The sequence below is a fragment of the Bos indicus genome, chromosome 10, assembly GCF_029378745.1.
Source record: "Bos indicus isolate NIAB-ARS_2022 breed Sahiwal x Tharparkar chromosome 10, NIAB-ARS_B.indTharparkar_mat_pri_1.0, whole genome shotgun sequence".
NCBI classification, from domain to species: domain Eukaryota; kingdom Metazoa; phylum Chordata; class Mammalia; order Artiodactyla; family Bovidae; genus Bos; species Bos indicus.
Genome location: NC_091769.1, coordinates 71,317,341 through 71,340,223, shown reverse-complemented (window position 1 = coordinate 71,340,223; position 22,883 = coordinate 71,317,341). Strand labels below are relative to the sequence as shown.

General features: G+C 41.5%; 1 protein-coding gene across 3 annotated transcripts in view; it reads right to left on the bottom strand.

Moving 5' to 3' along the window:
• Nucleotides 1–22,883, bottom strand: part of DAAM1 (dishevelled associated activator of morphogenesis 1) — a 191,846-nt gene that overhangs the window by 131,948 nt on the left and 37,015 nt on the right. Inside the window, exon 1 of one of the 3 annotated variants that reach the window (XM_070797678.1) lies at nucleotides 6,330–8,374. The exons of the other annotated variants lie outside the window; for them this stretch is intronic. The gene's annotated coding sequence lies outside the window, so the exon portion shown is untranslated. Of the gene's footprint in view, nucleotides 1–6,329; nucleotides 8,375–22,883 lie in introns of those variants that run through there. 3 annotated transcript variants of the gene reach the window in all.

Genomic DNA, 22,883 nt, shown 5'->3' with positions numbered 1-22,883 from the left:
ACTTATTCAGAGTGGGGAAAAAAGAAATTGAAAAATACACATACATCACCATTTATGTCAAAACTGTGTTTGTGGCTACACATAAGCACACATACACACACACACATACCCCTGTAACTCTATATATGTGAATGCTTAGAAATGCTTCCAGAATTGGAAGTATTAAAGTCACTAAAGTATTTCGCCAAATGCTTGGCATATGGAAGATGCTCAATAAATGGTGGCTATTACTTTCACACATGTCCAAGCTTGGGGGAGCCTACTGGAATAGTTTCACATGGGTAATGAACTCATAAATGCATCATGCAAATTCAAGTTTTCTATTCAAAGTAGAAAGTCTACAAGACTTCTCAATAAAACTCCATCAAAATTTTAAGTATATACCTGAATAACTTGTTAATAGTTATACCTATTCTTTTATTAAAAATTAGAGCTTGCTTTCTGCATACCTTCAACCCATGCCCCAAAATGAGACAGCTTCATTGTCAACATTATATTGATTTGGAGTCGTTCTATGTCAGCCAACAAATCTGAAAATGTCAATGTAATGCTAGATGCAACCTTGATGAACACATAGAAGAATATTCCCAAGCCTGCAAGCACCAGCTATAGGGATAATAACATTACAAATTAAAAAAAAAAAAAAAAAAAATTTTGCTATCAATTCTGCAGACTGCAAGAGGAAATTGGAGAATCTCTGGTTCACTAAAGTCATTATGTTGAAACTTCATTTGGACACAGGGCTCGTTAGAAGAGAGGGTGGGAAGTCCTATTATTTGTTCCTTTTATTTGCCTCTGTTTCAGTTCTACTTCTATTGCAGACTGGAAATCACAAGGTGTCACAAATAGAGCCAGGAGACTTCAGAAGGAAGAAAGCTTAGTACTCGGTATGTTTTTAAGATGCAATCACGTATACTTTAAATTTTTTTTTTAAAGGTAATAAATTCAGTACAATTTTCAAAATTCTTCTCTACTTTTAGGTACTTTGAAAAGGTATACATATTCCATATTTACTTGGGTGCCGAATGTTTGGCTACAACCACTTTAAAGTTGGTTTCTGGAAATATTCTCTCAAGGACATGTTTCTGAGGTTCCACTTTTAAAAGGTGAAATGGCTGGGGTCCTCCTTATTGATCAATAAAAAATGGAATCACACTGCTTACAGAACCAAATGAAAACATGGTGACTGTATGAATGTATAAGGCAAGAGATGGCCTTTCCAGGACCACATTAAGATTTTATCAAGGAATGTTATGAAACTGAGGTCTGTAGGCTGACAACAGTCCTATAAGATAAGATTCTATTTCCTGGTCATACTTTAGAAAAGTTTATGTCATTGAAACCTGAGTTCTTCAAATATCACTAAATATTATTCATTGCAAACTGCTGGAAAGAAAATAAATCATTCTCAAGAACAGCAAAATGATCACCAGTATACTAGTATCATTCCCAGAGAAATAAAGTTACCATTACTTTGGAAGCAAATGGCTACTAGTAAAAGTGAAAGTAAAATGGATTTTTCTGAGGTCATTAGAAGACACTAAAATGTAAGCATGCACAGCTCATAGACAATGATGACAAGGTCTGAACAAATCAGCATGTCAATATGACATGCCTATCAAGCTTTGGGAAAATAGCAAAGACAAGAGACACTTATTCTGATATCTGTTAATAGGCTGCTCTGGCAAGCGAGTTCCAAGTCACTTCCAGAAATCTCAGCTGGCCTTGGAGAACTGGATAATGATGCCATTTCTGGGTGCTAAGAAGCCATCCAAAAGCAGAGCCTTGAAGAAGTACAAAGACAAGGTACACGCTCTCAGAAAAACAGTGTTTTCCTTTCAATATGTACTTCAAAACAGTCTAACCTGTACACAAAGCAATGAAGAGAGACCTTGAGGATGAGGGAAAAGGTAAAGTGAGAGCTAAGTGGGAATATACCAAGGACACAAGAGCACAGGTGTTGAGTGAGTGAACTGATAAATACATATTATTTCTTTTCATTAAAACCAAGCTAACAGTCAACCCAAATAGAAATTACCAGCAGCTACAATAGACTGTGCCTTCTTATTGGTGATTTCTCTCTGTGTGATAAACATCCTTGGAAAGTTATGCACATAGCCAAATAAACAATTCTGAAACTGTAGGAGTCAAACAAACAGTGAGGAAGGATCCTTATTAAATTTTCATCATTAGTTACTATACATGGATGACCACACTCCTGATTTAAACCCAGGCCAAAAAAAAGTTCTCCTACCATCATCAAAAGGAAAGTGTGAAGGAAGCTGATACTATCCAATATGCCCCCTCCACCCAACTCTGTAATTTCCTACATAATTAGCTGAAAGTAGTAATTGTTTTATTGGGTAATTTAAGAAGACTAGACACTAAACGCAATGGCACCCCACTCCAGTACTCTTGCCTGGAAAATCCCATGGACGGAAGAGCCTGGTAGGCTGCAGTCTATGGGGTCGCTCAGAGTCGGACACGACTGAGCGACTTCACTTTCACTTTTATGCATTGGAGGAGGAAATGGCAACCCACTCCAGTATTCTTGCCTGGAGAACCTCAGGGATGGGGGAGCCTGGTGGGCTGCCGTCTCAGGGGTCCCACAGAGTCGGACACGACTGAGGTGACTTAGCAGCAGCAACAGCAGACACTAAAGAGACTGCTTCTCTTGCAAAGTTTGTTCTCAATGAAATAACAAGAAGAGCTCTGTTTTAAATTGTTACTTCATCTCAAGTACCAAGCCTGGAGTAGTTGGACTGAGGTTAATATTTGGACTTCATATTCTGTAAAACAATACTAAACAGCCAAAAGATATCAAATGGTTAAATATGGGAAGCTATCACTAAAAGACTGCTTAAAAGATTTAGAGTACCTCTCAATGTAATGAAATACATTACAGCCATTAAAAAGAATGAGCCATCTTTCTGATGTTCAGAGGTATAAAATATATTAAATTAAAAGTCCAATTTGCATAATAACTATGGTATATAATAAACATAGGAAGGCTATGCTTATTTAAACATGCACATGAAAAAATAGCAGATATAAAAGCCAATGAAGAGTAGCTCTTTGGAGAATAAAATGAAGACTGGAGGAGGGCTTGCTTGTATTTGAAAAGTGAAAGTCACTCAGTCGTGTCTGACTCTCTGTGACCCCCATACAGTCCATCGAATTCTCCAGGCCAGAATACTGGAGTGGGCAGCCGTTTGCTTCTCCAGAGGATCTTCCCAGCCCAGGGATCGAATCCAGGTCTCCCACATTGTAGGCAGATTCTTCACCAGCTGAGCCACTAGGGAAGCCCTTGCATTTAGCTCCTTCTATTTTATTTATTTATTTTAGCATGGACTTGGACTACTTTTTTGCCTTAATTATCCAGCTGTTTCTGAAACTTTAGCAATATTTGTTTGTAACCAGTCTTTTTAAAAATTAAATAACTCTCATTTATCAACCCTCTTTAACATGCCAGGCACTTTCAATGCCCTTTACATTCATTCATTATCTTGGTTAATCAAAGAGATAAGCCATGAGTCCTTAAGTGTCTCTTTTTGTCCTTCTGGGACCACAGTTCAGTTCAGTTCACTCACTCAGTCGTGTCCAACTCTGCGACCCCAAAGATTGCAGAACGCCAGACTACCCTGTCCATCACCAACTCCCAGAGCTTGCTCAAACTCATATCCATTAAGTCGGTGATGTCATGTCCCCTTCTCTTGACTTCAATCTTTCCCAGCATGGGTCTTTTCCAATGAGTCAGTTTTTAGCATCAGGTGGCCAAAATACTGGAGTTTCAGCTTCAGCATCAGTCCTTCCAACAAATATTCAGGACTGATTTCCTTCAGGATGGACTGGTTGGATCTCCTTGCCATTGAAGGGACTCCCAAGAGTCTTCTCCAACACCACAGTTCAAAAGCATCAGTGCTTCAGTGCTCAGCTTTCTTTATAGTCCAACTCTCACACACATACATGACTAATGGAAAAACCATAGCTTTCACTAGATAGACCTTTGTTGGCAAAGTAATATCTCTGCTTTTTAATATTCTGTCTAGGTTAGTAATAATTTTTATTCCAAGGAGCAAGCGTCTTAATTTCATGGCTGCAGTCACCATCTGCAGTGACTTTGGAGCTCAAAAAGAAAAAGTTTGTCACTCTTTCCACTGCTTCCCAATCTATTTGCCACGAAGTGATGCGACTGGATGCCATGATCTTAGTTTTCCGAATGTTGAGCTTTAAGCCAACTTTTTCACTCTCCTCTTTCACTTTCATCAAGAGGCTCTTTAGTTCTTCTTCACTTTCTGCCATCAGGGTGGTGTCATCTGCATATCTGAGATTATTGATATTTCTCCCGGCAATCTTGATTCCAGCTTGTGATTCCTCCAGCCCAGCATTTCTCATGATGTACTCTGCACATAATTTAAATAAGCAGGGTGACAAAAGCCTTGATGTACTCTTTTCCCAATTTGGAACCAGTCGTTGTTCCATATCCAGTTGTAACCGTTGCTTCCTGACCTGCATACAGATTTCTCAGGAAGCAGGTCAGGTGGTCTGGTATTCCCATCTCTTTCAGAATTTTCCACAGTTTATTGTGATCCACACAGTCAAAGGCTTTGGCATAGTCAATAAAGCAGAAGTAGATGTTTTTCTGGAGCTCTCTATTTCAATGATCTAACGTTTGTTGGCAATTCGATCTCTGGTTCCTCTGCCTTTTCTAAAACCAGCTTGAACATCTGGAAGTTCACAGTTCATGTACTGTTGAAGCCTGACTTGGAGAATTTTGAGCATTACTTTGCTAGCGTGTGAAATGAGTGCAATTGTGCAGTAGTTTGAGCATTCTTTGGCATTGCCTTTCTTTGGGATTGGAATGAAAACTGACCTTTTCCAGTCCTGTGGCCACTGCTGAGTTTTCCAAATTTGCTGGCATATTGAGTGCATCACTTTCACAGCATCATCTTTTAGGATTTGAGATAGCTCAACTGGAATTCCATCACCTCCGCTAGCTTTGTTCATAGTGATGCTTCCTAAGGCCCACTTGACTTCACATTCCAGGATGTCTGGCTCTAGGTGAGTGACCACACCATCATGGTTATCTGGGTTATGACGATCTTTTTTGTTCTGTGTATTCCTGCCACTTCTTCTTAATATCTTCTGCTTCTGTTAGGTCCATACCATTTCTGTCCTTTTTTGTGCCCATCTTTGCATGAAATGTTCCCTTGGTATCTCCAATTTTCTTGAAGAGATCTCTAGTCTTTCCCATTCTATTGTTTGGGACCACAGCCCATTGTCGATGAATATCTATGCTCTGGCCCTGGCTCATAGAATGCTTTCATTTCTGCACTTTTTCATTTTACCACACCCACCCCTACAATTGTTAGTTCTCCAAATGAAAACAATCTGTTCAACTGTAAAACACCAATATGAACAATGACTTTTTTCTTTTAAACTTATAATTAATTTAGAATGGTGGGGGGAGTGAAGGGGAAACAAAGAGAAGACTGTATCTCATCACCATAGCAACAGAATGCATAGCTGTTCACTTTTACCAAAATTGTATAATTGAGAATCTTCTTAAAGATTTTTTTATTTATAATCTTAAAGATTTTCTGTATTTGGTTTTTGTTTGTTTTTTTTTTTTTTGCTACAAAAGTAGATATTGCTACCTTTATCTTTAGAACATATACTCCCTAGGCAGCAGGTCCAGAAACATTATATAAAAAACTAAAAGTGTCTAATTAAGGAATTTCTTGTGAGGTATTTATTGGCAAGTTTGACCCAAAAGGAAATAACTTGCTTAGTAATCCAAAACCCCACCTCCTAAAGCTCAGTTCTCAAACTATCGAAAGAGCAGTACAGTGTATCCTGTTACAGTCATGGCTTCTGACCAACCTTAAATAAGCAAGCAAATACAGTAATGGAGAGAATAAATTGCAAAAGGGCACCAATGGAAGCATAAGAGCCAATCCCCAAAAGATGAAGGCAAACATTGGTAAGTTTTTAAAGAAAGATGAGAAAATTAATGCCAAAACAAGAGGTTGTTGGTATTTAGTGCTAAGTCGTGTCCAATTCCCTTTAGACCCCATGGACTGTAAGCCCGCCAGGTCGCTCTGTCCATTGGACCTCCCAGGCAAGAAAACAGGAGGCAGTACAACACTAAAAGAGATCTAAAAATAGTCCAGAAAGTTACGCTTAACATTTCAAGGGAGCATTCAATATACTTGAAGACATGACAGAAAAACGTCCAACCCTTACTTACACATGATTGCTACATATATGCCACCACCTTTCCCCTGCACTCAATGCCTTTTTTTTTCCCTCCTAAAATCATCACTTACCTTACCTTACACTCTCCATTCCGTGAAAATTATCCACCAAGACAGTCTGTTTTTGTTAGATCTCCCTCCTACTCATCAGCAGTAACCAGAGCTGTGGCCAGTGTTCCTGCTAACCTGACTACTGGCTCCTCCATGGTTCCTCCCCTTCCACTGCCCCACCTCACTGGGTGGTGGCAAGTGTAAGGGAAGAGCCAACTCATTTGTGGAAAAACATGCTGGTTAACAACCATACCTGCTCATACTGGAACAGTCATAGGACAGAGATGCCCGTAGATAATCAACCTACACACACACACACACACACACGTTAAACTGGTTTTGCCTCATACACAATTCACAGGCAGTCAAGACTCACCCCCTCCCCACACAGGTACACACCAACCCCAAATTCACAATTCTGCATGTGTGATCACTTATACATTTTCATCCATTCATTCATGGGCCGACGATGTGCCCTCCCTGTTGTGGGTTCGGATATGAGCGTGAACAAAGCAGATGTGGACCTTGCCCTCGCAGAGCTGGTCCACTGGCACCTGACCCCTGGCTGTTCAAGCCATTGCCACATTTCGGACTCTGGCTCAGAGAAGACAGGTGGGGAGTGAGTGGAGGGAGGGGTCAGTTGGTCAGCCTATCTTCAGGACAAATATTTTGCTTGCTTCAAATAGCAATTCACTTTTACTGGAAACTTTCATGTTTCCTGAAATATGGAGCACCCAGGAGAGGAGGGAGTAGGAAGTAGAGGGTGATACGTATGTTCCTGAGGAACAGGAGACAAAGAGCTAGCCCTGGAGGGCTAATGTTCAGAACTTCAACTAAGATCCTGGACTCCCACTTTCCCCCATGAAAGATTAACTGCTGCGGGAATCACACTACCCACAACTACAAAAATACATCAAACTGAGAAAATGAAATTCCTGGTGAGGTGAGCCCTACTAACCACCCCACCTTGCCCCAGACAGTACTGCAGGAAGAGGAAACCCAAGCCACGTTCAGGGGTCTTGCTGAGATGCAGAGTCAAAGCTGGGGGAAGTTGAGACAACTAGAGCTCTGGAAATCTGCCAAGGGGGCCTCTCAAAGCTTCAGCTGAGGACTGCTTTGCACATGGACCTAGGATCCACACAGGGCTGTGAATGATGTGCATTCCCATCAGCCTCACAAGACAGAGCTCAGACTACCTAAAACACCAGGGGGAGTCACCAAAATGGTCCTAGGCTCAGGCTGCTCTGGAAAAAGCTTGACAGCCACCTTAAAAGGGTCAACGAGGAACTTAACTGTGTGCTGGAACAAAGGCCAGCACTCTTCAAAGGAAGCCCTTCAGGCAGGCAGAAATTGATACCAGACAGAAATGTGGATCCGCACAGAGCAAGGAAGAATGCTGGAAATGGACAGCCTGGGGGCAAATAGAAAACCAGACGCTGCCGCAGAGTTTCCAGAGCTACTGACCAGGAGGATGTGCTTTTATAGAAATCCACTGATGATACCAATGGGGTCAGAAGGTCAGGATCAAAGCAGTCCCCAAGTTGCTACTTACTGCCGTGGTTCAGTCACTAGGTCATGTCTGACCCTTTGTAACCCTATGGATTATAGCACATCAGGCTCCCCTATTCTTCACTATCTCCTGGAGTTTGCTCAAATTCATGCCATTGAGTCAGTGATCCTTCTCATCTTCTACCGCCCCCTTCTCCTTCTGCCTTCAATCTTACTCAGCATCAAGGTATTTTCCAATGAGTTAGTTCTTCACATCAGATGGCCAAAGTATTGGAGCTTCTGCATCAGCACTCATCTCACACACTAATAAAGTAATGCTCAAAATTCTCCAAGCCAGGCTTCAGCAACATGTGAACCGTGAACTTCCTGATGTTCAAGCTGGTTTTACAAAAGGCAGAGGAACCAGAGATCAAATTGCCAACATCCGCTGGATCATGGAAAAAGCAAGAGAGTTCCAGAAAAACATCTATTTCTGCTTTATTGACTATGCCAAAGCCTTTGACTGTGTGGATCACAATCAATTGTGGAAAATTCTGAAAGAGATGGGAATACCAGACCACCTGATCTGCCTCTTGAGAAATTTGTATGCAGGTCAGGAAGCAACAGTTAGAACTGGACATGGAACAACAGACTGGTTCCAAATAGGAAAAGGAGTACATCAAGGCTGTATATTGTCACCCTGCTTATTTAACTTATACGCAGAGTACATCATGAGAAACGCTGGGCTGGAAGAAGCACAAGTTGGAATCAAGATTGCCGAGAGAAATATCAATAACCTCAGATATGCAGATGACACCACCCTTATGGCAGAAAGAGAAAAGGAACTAAAAAGCCTCTTGATGAAAGTGAGAGAGTGAAAAAGTTGGCTTAAAGCTCAAAGTTCAGAAAACGAAGATCATGGCATCTGGTCCCATCACTTCATGGGAAATAGATGGGGAAACAGTGTTAACAGTGTCAGACTTTATTTTTTGGGGCTCCAAAATCACTGCAGATGGTGACTGCAGCCATGAAATTAAAAGACGCTTTCTCCTTGGAAGGAAAGTTATGACCAACCTAGACAGCATATTCAAAAGCAGAGACATTACTTTGCCAACAAAGGTCCATCTAGTCAAGGCTATGGTTTTTCCAGTGGTCATGTATGGATGTGAGATTTAGACTGTGAAGAAGGCTGAGCGCCGAAGAATTGATGCTTTTGAACTGTGGTGTTGGAGAAGACTCTTGAGAGTCCCTTGGACTGCAAGGAGATCCAACCAGTCCATTCTGAAGGAGATCAGCCCTGGGATTTCTTTGGTAGGAATGATGCTGAAGCTGAAACTCCAGTACTTTGGCCCCCTCATGCGAAGAGTTGACTCATTGGAAAAAACCCTGATGCTGGGAGGGATTGGGGGCAGGAGGAGAAGGGGACGACAGAGGATGAGATGGCTGTATGGCATCACTGACTCAATGGATGTGAGTCTGGGTGAACTCCGGGAGTTGTTGATGGACAGGGAGGCCTGGCGTGCTGCGATTCATGGGGTTGCAAAGAGTCGGACACGACTGAGCGACTGAACTGAACTGAACTGAATCAATATTCAGGACTGATTTCCTGTAGGATTGACTGGTTTGATCTTGCTGTCCAATGGACTCTCAAGAGACTTCTCCAGCACAATTTGAAAGCATCAGCTCTTCAGTGCTCAGCCTTCTTTATGGTCCAACGCTCATATCCATACATGACAAGAGTACTGCTCACTATTTCTAACCTCAGTCATGCTCCTGATGCTCTCAGGCCATGATATCCTAAGGATGAAACTCTACCTTGAACCATCCTCACATTAATGACTGTCAAAGTGCTTTGGAAACTTTAAGGATTCATCAAATAATTACTGAGTGTTTTCTATGTACCTTTCTAAGCCAAACCCTATATGTCTGGGCCTCAGTTTGCTCATGGTAAAATAAAGATAATAATAGTAGCCAGGTTGCAGGGTTGATGCTTGAATTAAATAGGTAAATATATATGTAAAGTACAAAGAATAATGTCTGGCCATGCTGCTGCCAAGTCGCTTCAGTCACGTCTGACCCTGTACGACCCCATAGATGGCAGCCCACCAGGCTCCCCCGTCCCTGGGATTCTCCAGGCAAGAACACTGGAGTGGGTTGCCATTTCCTTCTCCAATGCATGAAAGTGAAAAGTGAAAGTGAAGTCGCTCAGTCGTGTCCGACTCAGCGACCCCATGGACTGCAGCCTACCAGGCCCCTCCGTCCATGTGATTTTCCAGGCAAGAGTACTGGAGTGGGGTGCCATTGCCTTCTCCGATGTCTGGCCATAGAAAGTCCTTATAGATGTATTTTTATTATCATTATTATTACTGGTATTATACTATACTGCTACTACGAATTAACATTATTAGGCATATGATGATGAAAGGGGTCAATTTGGTTCTTGATCTCCTAGTTTATATTTGAGCTGTGTCATAAGGAAAACAATGTTCTGGAGAAAATATGTTAAAAATTTTGCCTGAAAAAAACTCTGAAGATAGCTGAGGTGTGGTGGCAGTGGGGTAAGGGGCGAGATACTAGTAAGAAGGGAGACCTAGGCCTAATCCCAGCACTGCCGCTTAAGTAACTCTGTGACTCTGGTTATTTAGCCTGTTGGAGCCTTAGTGAGTAAGTGAAGTCGCTCAGTCGTGTCCGACTCTTTGCGACCCCGTGGACTGTAGCCTACCAGGCTTCTCCGTCTATGGGATTCTCCAGTCAAGAATACTGGAGTGGGTTACCATTTCCTTCTCCAGGGGATCTTCCCAACCCAGGGATCGAACCCGGGTCTCCCACACTGGAGGCAGACGCTTTAACCTCTGAGCCACCAGGGAAGATTGGAGCCTTAGATAATCCTTAAAGAGCTAGGATAACGATCTTTAAGATCACTTCCAGTTCTAGCATCTGAGGAAGTAAACCAGAGGATCCACTTTAGATGCACGTTTTTCCTGCCTTTTGAGCAATTTAACCCTTAGAGTGTCAAATCCCAACATAGAAAATAATTAATTCTAAGGAAGGGAAGTTTATGATTTAATAAAGAAGAAAGAAAAAAGAAGCTCTAGACCTAGGATTTATAGTCTGCACAGAACTCCCAAACCAAGAACCAAGACCACCTGATTCATTCCTCTAAAAATGAGAAGGAGGACTTCCCTGGTGGTCCAGTGGTTAAGAATCCGCCTACTAGTGCAGGGGACCTGGGTTCGATCCTTGGTCTGGGAAGATCCCACATGCCACAGGCTAACTAAGCCCAAGTGCCCCAACTATTGCAACCCACACCCAGAGCTGTGCTCCGAAATAAGAGAAGCCACCACCAATGAGAAGCCCTGCACCAGAACGGAACAGGACCCCTATTCACAGCAACTAGAAAAAGCCTGGGTGCAGGAGCAAAGACCCCGTGCAACCAAAAATTAATTTTAAAAATAAAAAATAAAAATGGGAAGGAGTGCCACAGCCCACTGTTTCTATCCATTGCTGGGTAAGCCATCATTTTGATCTTTGAGAAGTCAAAGAATATACCTAAAGGAAGCAAAGAACTCTTCCTTCTGGTTCTAATATCTGAATTGGCTCCAATGAAACAGAGAAGTCACTCTCCTGTTTACAGTTCCACAATTAAGAAGAAACATGGTAGTACACTGTGAAGTGAAGTGTTAGCCATTCAGTCATGTCCGACTCTTTGGGACCCCATGGACTGCAGGCTCCTCTGTCCATGAAATTCTACAGGCAAGAACACTGGAGTAGGTTCCCATTGCCTTCTGCAGGGGATCTCCCCGACCCAGGGATCGAACCTGGGTCTCCTGCATTGCGGGCAGATTCTTTATCATCTGAGCCACCAGGCAAACCCTGATGGTACACTGTAGAAGTTCCTTATGCTAAGAAAATAAGAAGAAATATGTAAATAGCCAGCTTCTTCTATCCACTGTTTGCCACAGCTGGTACCCAGTATGTACCACAACTGATACACTATAGACTACAAACACAAAAGCTCCCACAAAATTAACTAGGTCAAATTTTACAAAACACAGATAATTTTAGCCATGTCTCAGAAATAAGTGTTTTCCTTATTGGTAAATGCCATTCAAGAAAAGGTTACACTGGAAGAAAGGAAGTGGTAGAACCCTAAGAGGATGAATCTACGGCTGGTCTTCCAAAGTAACACACAACAGCATATGGGTGTGCATGCACACACATGCACACAGAGTACTATCTGAGAGTACACTGTGTCTGGCTTTGGGACCTCTGATCACTAACCCTAAGGGGCATGTCTCTAACCTACCTGCCCACTTTGCACATCTTTGGGAAGGGCTTAATCTCCTCCCCAGGTGATTTTAATGCAGTAATCAACAAGTGGTTCTGTCTCTTCTCCACTCATAGAGAGGTGGGCACATGGCATTGGCTTGGCCAGTTAAGGCACTCCACCCCCGGGACTGAGTGACTGATCTAGGATGGGCACACAACACAAAGAAGACCAAAGGTCTTTATATGGATGGATGCTGTAGAGGAGAGGACTGCTCTTTCCTAGAATCACAAGATAAAAGGATCACATACACCTGCAATTTACAGTAGCTGCTTTTTCCACCACGTGTTAGAAAGTGCCCAAGAACAAAGGCAGCATAGACAAAATCAGAAATGAGAGAACAGGACGAGGGGGCTAGGGAGAGAAGGAGGGTTTAATGACATCATTGAACTACTAGATCCAGCTGAGCCTCAAGTCAAATATCCCTTGACCTTTTGCATCATTCAATGAAGCTCCCGCCCCATTCCCTGAGGCCGATTTAAGTGGGATTTCTGTCCCTTAACAATGCAAAGAACACTGATTCCTGCTCCACTTGACTAAATAAAATGGAAACTGCCAATTGCTAAGTGCCCCCAAAGTGTGAGAGATCACATGAGACATCAACATGCATCATTTCAGCTCATTTTTATGGCCATGCTAGGAAGCAGGTATCACAGTTTTAGATACCAAGAACATCCAGAAAACTAGGAGACATCAGAAAGGGTTTAAACCCTGTCTCACGTCAGCCAATTCTCTTTCTACGTACAACACCCCCTCAAAGCACAAACTCTTTCAAGCATTACTATTTTCCAAGAATCAACCTAATAGTCAACCGAACAATCAAGTCACAAATCCAAACACAAATGTCTCATTTTAGAAAAGGCTCCAAAGAATTTGCTGCTCACAAATCAGTATGACTAATGTAACATCTCTTTCCTCAAAGGGCTCCTATTTTAGAAACAAATTTTGCAAGAATGACTTTCTAGGAATCTTAAATAAGTCTATGAGGGACTTGTTCCTTGAAGCTGGGAAAGTATACAGTATAGTGCTGAAAAGACACAGTTACTAGAATATAAAAGTCATCATCATTGCTAGCAGGGAACATTCAGAAGTCATCATCACTATTTCCCTTTCTCAAATAGGCCACAACCCCATTTCAGCCATTCACCTCTACCTCTGTAGCTAGCAGTAGAGTCTGAGAGAGAAGCTGCATGCCAGAGAAGGAATATAACAAGGTCAAGGAGAAAAGAAAAAAAAAAAAAAAAAACATGAGGCAGAATTTAAGTAAAGTGTAACATATGAAAAGTCCACCATTGAGCCTGCAAAAGAAAATGTCACAGGGAAAGGTATCAAAGCCGTTGCACACAGTGGGAAAGAAGAGACTGCACAAAGTGGAAAAGGCCAGGGCTGTAAGTAAAATATAGTGTCCTGCACTGGGTAGAAAATTAATTTAGTTCTTTCTCTCTCTCTCTTTCTACCTATAAAAAGAACTATCAAGGCAATAAGGAAACTCTGTTTAAATATTAGGCATCACTACATGATATTTTACTTATATTATTAAGATACACTTGATTGTATTCATCTATAATACATAATACACTTACATATTACTGTATATGAATTATTTTTCTTATCCTAATTACATATGCAGTATTGAATTTTCAGAGTTAGTTGCACTGACCCTCTTGTCTTTTCCTCCCAGTCTCTCTAGATTCATTATTTAATCTATTAACAACTTATATTTTCCAATATTTTATTCTTATATCTAAACTATCCCTCATGATATAATGAATGTATTTTCACTTTATTAGGCTTTATCATCACAGGGTAATAATCCTTGATGTCTTAACATTTGGAAATTTCTATTATTAGTGGTGATTTGAGGAAAACTGTTTTCTGGGTGGGGGAAGAGTTGCTTTGTATTTTGTTTCTTGTTTTGGGGAGGTTTTTTGATCTTCAACACTACACTCTTGACAAATGGACATATTCATACTTATGATGAATAAAGTGAATTAAAAATTAAAAAAAAAAAAAAACCTATTAGGCTTACTTTTTGCACGATTTGGGTGGAATAGGTAAGACCTTGAGGCCCTTACTTGGGTAATAGTCAATGGTCCTAATTATAGGTTGGATTACTTATTTCATAGAACCACAAAAAATCTTAAGTGTTAAAACCATTGGGTGTAACCCTCCTTTATAACATGTAATACATTCCCTTAGTAATTTACAGTCTGCTAAGTATGTGAATCGGAGAAGGCAATGGCACCCCACTCCAGTACTCTTGCCTGGAAAATCCCATGGATGGAGGAGCCTGGTTGGCTGCAGTCCATGGGGTCGCTAAGAGTCAGACACGACTGAGCGACTTCACTTTCACTTTTCACTTTCCTGCATTGGAGAAGGAAATGGCAACCCACTCCAGTGTTCTTGCCTGGAGAATCCCAGGGACGAGGGAGCCTGGTGGGCTGCTGTCTATGGGGTCGCCCAGAGTCGGACACGACTGAAGCGACTTAGCAGCAGCAGCAGCAAGTACGTGAATATACACAGTATCATTTGATTTTCCCAACAAATTCTTCCTGAAAGAGGTAGAGGCATAGGCAATCATATATTATCTTTATATCTACTTTACAGTTGAGAAACTTCTTTGAGCATTAACGGGACCTCCACAAAGTCAAAACAGTCCTAAGCAGCAGAGCAGGGACTGGAATTCGGGCTTCCTTTCCCCCAATACTCTGCACTGCCATCCTGCCCATCCTACAGTCATCTCAGAAAGAGTCGCCTGAGGCTTTCACTGAAAGGCTCTGACGGAAGAAACATCATTTAAATTATGTATGAAATAGATGATGACTATGTGTCATCAAACATTTGATGTTTTAGAGGGTAATACATTGTACACTCAGGAGATGTCTAGATCAGCAAAAATCATACAAATGTAAATATTCCAGTGTTTTCTTGGGTCAACTACAGCTTTACTCCCTCTTCCATTAAGAAGCTATCTGTCAGAGGTTATATGAAAAGGATTAGGAATACAAAATTGAACAAGCCATCCTCTGCGCCTTTTAGAAGTCAAGTAGATAAAAAGGAGAGGCTGCCCTGCAGATGTGCATGGAGAACACAGGGGAAGGATAAACTATACCCATGACTGTCTGGATAAGATAGGAGACAATGAGAGAAACCACACTTGGTTCCAGGCATTCCAAAGCTTATAGTCTAACAGAAGAGACCCTCATGAACACAGCAAAATACACAGCACTAGATATAACTGCCACAAAAGAGATATTAAGTATTTCAGAGATTCAGAGGACCTTAAGGGCACTTCCAATTAGGATGACCTCAGAAATTTTTGAAACAGATGAAATATGAATGGGCCTTCAGAGAACTGTTACATCTTAGCAGAACAGAAGGAAGGGGCCTCAAACACCAGCTGCCTACTCCCTGAGGAGAGGCATCCTGAGAAGCTCTGGGTTCTATGTGGGGCTATGACAGCCATCTAGCTGTGGACACGGGTGCTGCTGGGCTCCTCGGAGCTTTCTCTCATTCACAAGGTCATATAGGCATCTCGTAAGACAGATGGACAAAACTGATAAAAGACAACAACCAAGACACTCATCTTATGGGCCTAATGAACCTGAGCCATTAGGTAAGAACATCCATGAATTACTTGTGCTTCCACTATTTCTCTCTATGTAGCCTTCGTGCTTACTGATGGAAAGATCTCAACATAAAGAACAAATATCCTACTGTGCAAAATTGTCAACTATATCCTCACAAGTCATTCCAAATAAATCATTTAGTTCTGAAGGAGAAGCAAGTTGTAAATATATCATCTAAAAACACTCTAACAGCTTCAAAGGGATATATGAGCTTCACTGATACTTCCAGTTCCAGCAACACTGGAGCTAGCATATGTGCTCAACTAAAAATCACCCCAGATTATAAAAGAGACTTGAGAGATCATCTTCATTTTAGAGATACTGAGGCTTTAGGAGATTAAATGACTTCCTCAAGCCCACAGTCATTTAAGACACAGCAATTAAGTAGACTCAACGAATGATTCTAAATAGACTCCTGATAAACAGACAGCCTGACCTAGCAAATGAATCTCAAAATCCTGTATGACTGTTTTTTTACCAAAATTAAAAACAAACTAAAAATCTATATGAATATTTCTGGCTTATAATGATGCTGTTTTAAACACTGTTTGAAATTTCATCAAGATCTGTATACTCTAATTAGTAGAATGAGTCAACTTTGGTTGCATTCTTTTAAACATTTTCAGTCAAAGAAGAAAACTAGAAACCTAGCTACAGAGGCAAACTATGTGGCATATCATTTGTGAATCTGTGATCCTTCAAATAACTGAAGAAGCCTGTTCAGAGACACTTCCCACTGACCAGCTGGTTCCTACTCTGGGGAGCCCTGTGGGAAGAAGGGACTAAGAGCTCAGCCATGTGGTTGGTGCCTTAATAGAGACTGTGTCAATCCTGATACAAAATATTTTATAGATGCAAGTTTTCTAAAGTATGCTTGATGGCATTTAGGTATCTTTGAGTTTATTCCTCCTTCAGAAGAAAAGTACATAAAGTGCTCCATAATTTCAGATCAATCCATTCCCTAAATTTGCTGCATTAGCCTAAACTAAATCCTATATTGGCTAAGCTTGGCCAAGCGTAGTCAAAACAAACTTTTTCAACGTCTAATTCTTATCAATATATCTCCTGGTATTTCCACTGCCAATGCTAGATGAGTAGCTAACTCTTCTGTTATAACACTCTCTAACATGTATTCCACCACACACATACGGGATGTCTCTGGGAATGTTCTTATCATGCTTTGGATAATTTTTACTATACATTTCCTTCTAACATAACAGGAATAGATGTTCGCATGTTCCTAGTTGTAACTAGGAACTCAGCTGAACTGAGCTTCTGATTAAAATAGCTACTCTTCAAATCCCACACTCTTTCACATAACATTGCAGAACGTGTAGGTTAAAACCGATGGACTCTACATGTATGAAGGGCAAACTGCAGCCTGTAGATCGTTGTGGTACCCCTCCCCTCAACAACATTTTTTGTAAATAAAGTTTTATTGGGTCACAGTCACAACCATGTCTACAGACTGGCTATGGCTGCTTTCTGAGTGGTTGTCAGGGAGGTATTTTGGTCCCCCAAATCTAGAACATTTACTAACACCTTATAGAAAAAGTTTGCTGATGCTGACCTCTGGTCTATACTAAGCACAAGAAACAGAATTTGGGGGAGGTTTTCAAAAACATTTATATTAAAAATAAATTAATTCATTCATTTACAAAGCATATGGTGACAACCTCTGGGAACTCTTTTAGGTGCTGGAGACCCATCAATGAACCAAGAAGATGTGGCTCCCATCTTCATGGAGATCATATTCTACTAAGAGGGGACAAACGTAACTCCTCTAATTTCAGACAGATAAGATATTTCAAGAGAGTGGCCAAGGATTCTGAAAGGGGAGTGATTCTTTAGAAGATGCAAAGTTATGAAGATGACAGCTGAGAAGATGTCACTGGAACTGATATCTGAATGATGAAAATAAACCAGCCATCCAAGAATCTAAAGAAAGACTGTCCAAGCTGAGAGAACAGCAGAGGCTGGAGGGGAGGAAATACTAAGCTGCTTGAGAAACAAAAAGGTGGCTGATGTACCTGCAGCATGGTAGACTAGAGGAAGAAACACAAGGCAGGGTCAACATGTTCAGCAGGTGCCAGACCACGTGCGAGGAGTAAGGAGTAAAATCACGTTTCTAAGAAATGCCCACCTTCAGATCCTTAGCTACTAAAAAGCACGACTAGACAGAAAACTAATCATAGTGTAAGGATCACTTTGGCAACTCCATTTTGCCATAACGTCTTTCATGTTTCTAAGAAATGCCCACCTTCAGATCCTTAGCTACTAAAAAGAACGACTAGACAGAAAACTAATCATAGTGTAAGGATCAATTTGGCAACTCCATTTTACCATAACGTCTTTCATGTTTCTAAGAAATGCCCACCTTCAGATCCTTAGCTACTAAAAAGCACGACTAGACAGAAAACTAATCATAGTGTAAGGATCACTTTGGCAACTCCATTTTGCCATAACGTCTTTCTTCTAATCTGCCGAAAATTACCTGAAGTTTCAAATGTCAAGCAACTCAAGAAAGAACACTTTGTTAGAGGCAGTTTCTGCTAAGGAAGTGATTATTCACTCCCTGCAAAAAAAAAAAAAAAAAAAAGTCAAAACTGACTGACTTCCTCATTGTAAAGATCATTTTATGTCATTTAAAATGGGACTTTTTTGAAGAAAGGGAATTTCCCAGTATTAAGCATAATTAAGCCTATTTCCCCCAAGTCTACCAGGGTATTCATTGGATGAAATGAGTTCTGTCCCCTTGACAGCTCTGCATACCAACTGTGTGCATGTCCCAACAGAAAGCTTTCAAAGCAGTTGGCTGGTCTGGACAAAAGACAATATTCCTCAAAACCCTGCAAAGCTGTACCATGTGGCTTGGTTTACCATCTCCAAACTAAATGGAGGGCTGTTTCAAAGGCAGAGAATTTCAATATGTTGGTGCTGCTGCTGCTGCTGTCACTTCTGTCATGTCCAACTCAGTGTGACCCTCTGGACTGCTGCCCACCAGGCTCCTCTGTCCAGGGGATTCTCTAGGCAAGAGTACTGGGGTGGGTTGCCATGCTCTCCTCAATATGCTGGTGAACAGCTACCAAATCAGTCTACTTTGTCAATGGCCTTTCCCTTCCAATTTTGTAGAGTTACTTATGAATCTGAAAAGTCAACTTTCTACTTTTAGATCCAAAAATAAAAGAAATCAAGGGCATTCGGAAGAAAGGTCAAGTCAGAGGTGATCTCATAAAACCAAGACTTTCAACCAACAATGTAAATTTAGGAAGAAATGAGTAATTATGAAATATTCTAGAGGTATGAGATCCAACTGGTTTTCTTAAGACTTGACAATGCACAGATCTGCAGTACAGGCTCTCCTCATAGTGAATGCAATGAGGTGACAGGTATGGATGTTTATAAGCACACCTGAACAGGCTATCAAAGAACAGTAGTGAAACGTATGCAGAAGCGTGGGGCTTTCCTGCTGGCTCAGCAGTAAAGAATCTGCCTGCGATGCAGGAAACCTAGGTTCAGTCCCTGGGTTGGGAAGATCCCCTGGAGAAGAAAATGGCAACCCACTCCAATATTCTTGTCTGGGAAATCGCATGGACAGAGGAGCCTCATGGGCTATAGTCCATGGGGTCGCAAGAGTCAGACACGACTTCGTGACTAAACCATACCCACATACACAGTGCAGAAGCATAAACCTTCCAGCAGCACTGCTGAGAACAGCCAGTGCACAGCTTCCCAAAGGAATTAACTTGCAATCAGTTTCCTCCCCTGTAAAGTGGGGCTAAAATAGTGCTAACCTTCAGTCCGGTGCAGTCTTTACCAAATGCTCAATAAACAGTATATTTATCAAATATGCCAATCACTTCACATGCCTTATATCACTGAATACTCATTAAGCCCAGAAGTTGATCCTTCTGTGCCACATTTACAACTGATTAGAAACAAAGGCTCAGAAGAGTCGCTTAAGTTGCCCAGAGATAATCAGCTAGTAAACGGTAGCACCTAGACTTGAAGCTGGCTAGCTCTAAAGTTTATGCTCTTAAACCCAAGTTGCATATTGGTGGTTTGTTCACACACTTTCTTAGACCCACTTGCTGTTGACTGATAATATAGCAGTAGCTAAGGTTTGTTAAGCACTTAGCTATATGTCAGTCACTGAGTTCTTCTAATGGGCTCTCTCATCAAGTCCTAACTACAAGCCTGTGACGGGGTTTTATTATAGGCACTGTTTTTCAGCGAGGATCTGGAGCTCAGGGATCAAGTATACTGCTCAAGGTCACACAGCTAATAAACAGCACAACTGGCCATTTGAACTCCGGCTGTCTGGCTCCAGAGCCAAATTCTTAACCACTGGACCAAACAGCATCCTTAAAAAAATAATGTTTTAAAATGAAGTTTTATTAATTGCCAAATAGCTGGGCATTCTATTAACACAGCACTTTCATTCCCAAGCAGCAGTAACGTGATGCAGTTTGCCATGATCCCACCAAATCTACTCTTTCTCCAACACCAAGGCCAGGAGTCAGTTGCCATTTCTCATCATTTTCACTTGCACATAAATAAGAAGATGGTAAAATAATTCCTGAGCTTACATTTCCATCAAAAGTGGGAAAACAGAGTACAGTGTGCCACATGTCCAAAGACAAATGAGAGACAAGTGGAAAGGAATATTCTTGTGTTTAATATGCAAAACGGATGACTGTTTTCCTTCCTGTGCTGAGTTACATCACCCACCTGCTAGAAACATTTAAAGTTGATCCATCTTAAGGCTCAGCAGTAAAGAATCCGTCTGCCAGGGCAGGAGATGCAGGTTCCAACCCTGGGTCAGGAAGATCCCCTGGAGAAGGAAATGGCAACCCACTCCAGTCTTCCTGCCTGGGAAATCCCATGAACAGAGGAGCCTGGCTACAATCCAGGGGGTCGCAAAGGGCCAGACACGACTCTGCGACTAAACAACAACAAACAGCAATGTCTACATCACTGCAAGCAGCAAAAGGCATGCTGATAGTGTACAGCTGCTCCAAAGAGAAAGCTTTTTAATTCTGACAACAGGATGATGAAAGGGGTCCCCCGTACCATAGAATTCAAATGGTCAATTTGTTTAAGATCTTTTTTGTTTTTTAAGTGTTTAATTTGCTTGGATAGAAAGAAATTCAGGCACAGGCAGAGGCTCCATGTTACCCTGTGGAGACTACTGCCTCCCTGGGTAAGGACCCCTGTTGGTAACAAAAGGCCTCTAAGCATCTTTGTTCCCCAAACCACCACGACCACGACCACCACCCTGCTTGCTCAGCTGCAATGTCTGCATCCAGTTACACCAGTCTCTGCGCCACCCTAGTCAGACTTCCAGTTGGCAAAGGCTCAATGAGTTAAGTCCCACTACGGTCACCTCTGGGGACCATTGTAAGTAAGCCGCAAAAGGCCACCCAGATACCATTATTCCACAGGGAAACAGTGGGCTTGTCATGTGGCTTGCCTCGTCTGCATCACAGCTGAAATTCCTTTTGTAAGGGGAAGAGAGCTAGTAACAGGCCTTAAATTTAAAATCAACTAAGGTTTACACCAGTAAGTAGACAGTGCTAAATTTACCCCATCACTGTCCCATTCTTTCAAACATTCTACTAGTAAAATGGGTGTTGGTGGGAAAAACTTACTTGACATTCTTTGCAACCCACTGAACTATTTACAGGAAGGACAATAGCCCAGGCCACCCACCAAGATGGAAACACCATCCAGAACGATGGTTTCTCTGAAGGGCCTTCTGAGAGCTTGCTAAGAAGCAAAGCTGACCCACAGGGCAGCGGGAGTCTCCTTCCTTTGAATTTCAATCAAGAAGAATATCAAGCAAGTTTTATGCAACCTATTTAGTTTTGCCAAGTTGTTAGGACTACACTGTTGACCACCCGTTACATGGTAAGTGAATGGAGAAACATTTCAACTGTATTTACTTCAAAACTGAGAACAGAATGAATACACAAAGGGCCCAGAGAGATTACAAATAAATCAGGGTCTTCCTTTTAATCTTATTTGCATATTTTAAATCTTGGTTTTATGTCTCTTTAAGAACCATGTGAAGTGAGTTTTTAAATCAAACTCAAAAAAACCCAAACGGTAAGTGATACTCTGGTGTCAGGAAGATCTCCTTCAAACAATCTACTGAGCATCCCCTGCTCAGTGAAAATCAGGAGTGTCTTTGGCAAACGTGCTAAATCAATACCTTCTACTGCTGGTGTGTAAGGTTGGGCAAAGTGACCTACACAGAGAAAACACCCACAGAAGACATCTTCCAATTCGGTCCACTAAGCTTCTAAGTTTCAATGAAATGAAGTGAAGTCGCTCAGTCATGTCCAACTCTTTGCGACACTATGGACTGTAGCCTACAAGGCTCCTCTGTGCATGGAATATTCCAGGCAAGAGTACTGGAGTGGTTTGCCATTTTCTTCTCCAGGGGATCTTCCTGACCCAGGGATCGAACCCGGGTCTCCCACATTGCAGCAGACACTTTACTATGTGAGCCACCAGGGAAGTTTGCTGGCTAATCAGAACTACAAATATTCAGTCAAACCTTTAAAAAAGTAATTCATTAGACTACTTCTCTACATTTTCTAAATATCGTATCAGTGTAAAAGAAAATCAGTGGAAAAATCAAGGTGTTTGAGAACTCAAGGGAAAAAGAGAAAACATTCATTCTACCCATGGATGGCCCCTGGAGAAATAAATTACTTGAAACTAGAGGTAAATCTGAAACAAAGTAACCTTTTGATCTATAAGGCTTGGGGGACGGTAGAAGGGAAGAGGCAGGCAAGGGAGGACACATGGTTTATTCATACTGCAGACTGACAGGCGTACAGAGTGTGCTGGCCTCCAGGTGGTTCTGGGCAAAGAAGAATAAGGAAAAGCCATCAGGCACAGTACACATAAATATGAACCCGACCCTGGGGGGAAAAATCTGAGTAATGAAGCCCAAATATAGGCGTAAAATCTAAAAATAACTCTTCTGCTTCTACAGAGCTATTTCCCTTTTAGCATCCATTTGAAATGTGTGGGAAGACAAAACAGCTTGAGTTAAGTGAATTTCCAGATATCATCAAGTGATGCTCTAAACCATTTTCAGCCAATAGTAAAAATGCAATT